Raw genomic sequence first — 5,757 nt, forward strand, 5'->3', positions numbered from 1 at the left:
GAAATGGCAGAGAAAAGCCATGCCTGTATTAGGCCAAACTCTTACGGTTACAAATAAAAACTGGCTAAAGCAAGAAAACAAAAGGAATGTACTGGTTCATATTTGAGATGTCCAGAAGTGACGCTAGCTTCAGGTCAAGCTGGATCCAAGGGTTCAAAGGAAAATAATACGACTTCTCTCTCTCTTGTTTTCCATCTCTTCCTCTTATCGATTGGCCTCATTCTTTCCTCCTGCAAATAAGCTTTCCTAGGGGGCCAGAAAAGGGGCCTCAATGGCACCTCTAGGCGGACCCAGCCTCACTCAGCAACCATAGCGGAAAGGCAGCATCTATCTTTCCATGCACAGAAATCAGGGAAGGACTTGCATTGGCCCTGCACTGGTCATGTGCCCAAGCCAGACCAGTCATGTGGGCTCTGATGGACCTGGCTTCTAGCAGAAGAAGAGGGAAGGTATAGCAGATGCTGTCAGTACCCCACCCTTTCCCCTTGGCCTTGTCCCTTTCAGCGCTCACCTGCCACACATCTAAGCGTCAGGCCCTGTTTCTTTTTGCCTGAGGGCTTTGTCTGGGCTGCGTGCAAGCTAGGCCAGAAGTGCCTGCAATCTGCCCTCAACCAGAGAGTTGGTGTATAAAGACCCCGGTCTTCTTGCCCTGCGTGTGGCCAATCCCGAATCTTGCGCTCCGCCCTGCTCCTGAGTTTCCTAGCAGGTGTCAGCTCCATGCCCACAGATGTCACTAGCTTGAAGACAGAGCCTTGGCTGCACTCCTTCCCTCTCTTGTCTCAGGGCCTCACTCTCTTACCAGTGTCAGCTGGGCTTGCCTCACAAACAAACTGCTTGCACTTCAATCCTCGTCTCAGGATCTGCTTCTGGCAATCTCATGCTAAGACAGAAAGAACCCACAATTAGCCCCTCCAGGTCCATATGGAGTGTGAGAGACAACACCCCACCCCCACCCCAAGGAAAGAAGGTGCTGGCGGACCAAAGCAACAGAGACCTACAATATCTCCAACCATTCTGATCGTTCTCCTGGCACCAAGGGTCTGCTCCTTCCCTCCCAGCTTTCAGGGTTAGGTGACAGGATCTCATGTCCCTGATCCCTGAAATCCCCTTTGTCCTTTGGTCCTGGCATCCCAGCTTCCACACAAATGGCTTCTGGAAGTTAGTCTCCACTCTGCCTCTCCCCGTCATGGAAATACTGAAGCCAAGAGAGGCTGGACCATGCACCCACCAGAGTCCTCCAGCTCACCCATTCTTTTATTTCACTTTCAGACAATTAAATAAACACTTGATTTCTAAGATTTCTCCAAGGATATTTTTAGGTTGTAAGTAAATATATATAGGGACAATTCATCTAAACTTGCAATTCAGGAAATTTCTTTTTAATACTGCTTTTTCCTTCACTCTGCCCCAATAAACACTTGATTTCTAAGATTTCTCCAAGGATATTTTTAGGTTGTAAGTAAATATATATAGGGACAATTCATCTAAACTTGCAATTCAGGAAATTTCTTTTTAATACTGCTTTTTGCTTCACTCTGCGCCATGACTGTCTATGAAACACCAAACTGTTGGTTGACCTTGCAAAAGAGAGTCAACAGAGAGGCTGGTTGTAGACCAAGGAGAATACACACCTATGGTGCCCGCCCCTTTGTGTTCTGTGAAGGATCCTGGGTTTTTCTTAGGTTTCGATTTCTGCTTACTCTTTCCAGAGGTTCAAAATCATTCACAGGTTGTTGTTTTTTTTTTAACATTAAAAATTTTCTCTCAAAATTCCTTCCAAAAATCTCAGCATTTCTCAGAGAAAGCCAAACCCAGGGCAATCATAAAACCAGCCAAAACTGTGGCTTAACTCTAGGTAGATTTTCCTACTTCTGGGGCTCTGGCCTTTAAAGCCACATAATTTCCCACAATGGTTAAAAAAAAAAATCAGGAAGCTGCTCTATACAAGTAGAGTTCAGAGAAAGCTTCAGCCCCGTAGGGGCACAGCGTTGTCTACCTGTCTCAGAGGCAGTCACATTATGTCAAGCTGCATCTACATAATCCCAGGGAAGTGTGGGTGTCAGAGGATGTGATCCTTCTAGCTCTAAGCAAGTGGTTGCGAGCAGAGTGGCAGGCGTGCTATGTGCCTTTGCTAGTATAACAACTTTTCTATCAACTTTGCTAATCTGCTGTCATTGGGCTAAGTTGTGTTCTACATTTGTGGTTGCAGAAATGTAAAATTTAGAAAATCTTAAATTAAAAAAATTTAAAACAAAACAATCACAGTCACATTTTTGGAAACTATTTTTCAGATATTTTGCATGTTTTTGGTGCCTTGAAAGGAGGATCATGAATGCATTTTAATTTCTATTTATTTTGGTGTCTTGATGATTTCAGGTTATGATAATCAGCCACCCTAATCATCATCATCATTTAAGCTGTAAAACAATGACGTTCTCAAGAATTTTCAAAGTATATGGAATTTTTTGATACTACTTAAACTGTTCTTAGACTAAAGTGCTTTATGAGGTCCCCTCCATCTGTTCCCTTTCTCTTCTCCTTCTCCTTTTTTCTACCATTCCTTAGCAGATGGTCCCTAAAAGCCAGTGCTTTCAATTGCTCTCATTATTTAAGTCAGCAGGTATTTACTTGGCACCTCCTCCATGCCTAGGACTATTCTAGGTCCTGGGACTTCAGCAGGGAACAAAACAGACCAAGCCTTTGCCCTCAAAAAGCTTATATCCTGGCAGATAATGCCTACCTGTCTTCTTCAGCCTGCTCTCTTTTCCTTGTCCTCGTTTCATCTTCCAAACCAACGATACTTAAAGCTAAATAGAATTTTGTTCACAACATGAGTAAATCAGCTCATGTTGCACAAGGGGGCAGGGATCTAGCCCATGACTCAGCTCATGAAGTTCAGTGCATGTACTCCACGATAGGAATTTTTAGGTAGTGAGAACTCTTACTTCTGGTTTCTCAGCAGTGTGCCAGATGGTTCAACTTATGAGACAATGACCTCTGGATAAATACCATTTTATTTGATTCAGCTGAATAGACTTTCAGAGAGAACCATTTCTCTCTCTAGCCCAATGGAAAAGGACAGCGATACATTACATAATAAGTCATATGAACGTTTGCTTAATATCCAAAAGGACTTGTAGGACATATGACAAGAGGGGTATCTTGGGTCAGACTCTGCTGGTACATTCTGAGTCGGTTCAGTATTGAGCATTGATTCCAAGGCGGAATTGTAAAGGACACACAGTAAAGAACCAAAAGCCAACTTCCAGCCCTACTCCAACTATGATTCCACTGTAGCTTAAAGAAAGTCAGACCACAAGACCAAAACTTTACTCTTTAGAGCATCCCATTTTTAGGAACAGCCTGGTGGTTGCCACCTGGTTGGTCCCTCCTGATTTGGCACCTGGAATAGGGCAGTCTGCCAACCTGCCACCTGAAGCTTATTTTTCTTTGCTGACTTGGTCACCGATTTTTTGTTGTTGTTGTTGTTGTTTTTCATTTGTTTGATTTTCTCATGTGTTCAAGTTTGGCCAAATGGAAAAAAAAAATCAGTCTTCAGTTAATCTAAGTAATCATGCTATGTGCATGGGAGAGAGAAAACCTAAATCTTTTTCTGGCTGCCTTACTGACTGCTATAAATTGTCCTCCAACACATGTAGAGAGAGTGGAGCCAGAATTTCCATAGAAGGACTCCAACCAGGAAACTCTGGATGTGCTTCATTTTTTAGAGGACTACTCTGGCTTCCAGGCCCCCTTGCCAACCCCACACCCACGGGAGACACTTGACTTGTTTTTAAGGAGACATTGTTGACTTCAGACAGAAGCTAAAATGCAATCCAAGGACTAAGAAGGGAGCAGAGCTTCTAGAAAGTGAGTCAAAAGTAAAGGAGCTCACACACTCTCTGTTACAAAGGCAAAAGATAAAAGCCTCTGGAAAATATTTTCGAAACCAGACATGACATTCTATTCCTCTAAACTATGTACCTATAAGTAATTAAAAATGACCCATTCCCCTCCCCCAGAAACTACATAGTTTATTCCTACAACCTGAGAATCTGAGGTTTTAATTATGGAAAGGCAAGGGGAGGGGAAGGGGAACTTGGGATCCTATTTTCTTCCCTCAGCACCTAAGTTGCTAATAGGTACTCACTGCTTCAGTTGGCGGGGGGAAGCCAAACCCCTCTAGCTAGCTTTTGAATCCATAAGACTTCTTGGTAGTACAAGATATGAGGCCTTTTTCTACAAGGGCTTAGGAAGAGAAAGAATCCATGACTTCTCTGCAAATACAATTAAGTTGTCAAACACAAATACCGGTTCTGAATTAGGACAATAAATCTTTATTCTGGGCCCACACTGCATCGAATGGCAGGAAAGGAGCCTCTAGCCCAACCAGCGTTGAGTTTGGCCCTGTAGCCTTTGAACACGAGGAGGCTGATGCTCACACACCTGAAGCTCTTCTAGGCCCAAAGCATGATGTGAGATGAATGGGAGTCCCACCTAGCTTCCAGCAGCACACCAATCAGGGTGAGACAGACGGGGAAAGCTTTGTGCCCATAATTGAGCCCCGGAATCATCAGTTAACTCGAAGGCTCAAGTTGAAAGTTTCAGTTTGAGCATTTTCCCATTCTCCACCCCCTAGCTCCCACCTTTGCATCCTTTGAGTACAGGTAAAAGGGATAACGAATTTCCATTGAAGTGAGGCAGTGCTGCCAGGGAGTGGTCACACACTTAAATGAAAAGGCAGCTCAGCTCTCAAAGCCTCTTTCCTTTGTCCATCTAGACAGATGGGAGGTGACCTCAGGCAACTAACTGTGCCCTGGGCTAGAAAAGCGAGAAGCCCTGGCTCTGGTTGACTGGGAAAGTGATGGGAACGGCCATGGAAACAGGGACACGAGGAGGCAGCTTCACAGGAATCTGGTGAGCATCTGACGTGCAGATCCAGGACCCCCAGGGATGAGCAGCAAAGAGGTCCTGGGAGAAAGGTCGTGGTTGAAGTTCATGATTCCACATATTCTACTCAGTACTGTGGGTGAAAGTCCATGTTCCCGGCATGCTGGCTGGGGGCTTCTCCTCCCTGCAAACTCAACCTCCAGGCCTGCACAGACTCAATGGCTTGTACCTCTAACGTACAACAAAAACACACTGAATGAACGGATGAGAAGATAGCATGGAAACCGCAGAAAGCACGTGGACTTTGAGTCCAAGAGACCTGGGTTCAAATCCTGATAGCTACTGGTTAGCTGCATTAGTCTGCAAGTGTTAACCTCTCCAAACGCCACATAAGAATATGAGTAAAACTCAGAATGAGAGAAAAAGAAAGAATACCTACTTTTAAGGTTTGCTGTGAAAGTTAAATGAAATAATGCCCGTGGAGGGAAGCATCTATTATGATACCTGCCTTGCGTGGAACTGGACCAACCCTAGTGCTTCATCCACTGCTTTCCCTGGGGGCGCATACTTGCTATCTTACTATTTCCCTGAGCATCTCCACATGCCTGGCGTTATTCTGGCTAGCCCAACCAAACCTTCAGTTTATCTAGATTTATTGTGAGCACAACAAAGACACATTTACAAATTATTCATTGTACAAAGCAATGCTTTTAAAATACAGTTTACTCTTTCTATAGATGACTGAGACATTCCAGCCTTTGGGACATGGGTGTTTTTTGTTTTTTCATATTGCTGCTTGTTAAAAATCTTGCAGGGCTTCCCTGGTGGCGCAGTGGTTGAGAGTCCGCCTGCCGATGCAGGGGACCC

Source organism: Physeter macrocephalus, chromosome 8, assembly GCF_002837175.3.
Source record: "Physeter macrocephalus isolate SW-GA chromosome 8, ASM283717v5, whole genome shotgun sequence".
Taxonomy (NCBI): domain Eukaryota; kingdom Metazoa; phylum Chordata; class Mammalia; order Artiodactyla; family Physeteridae; genus Physeter; species Physeter macrocephalus.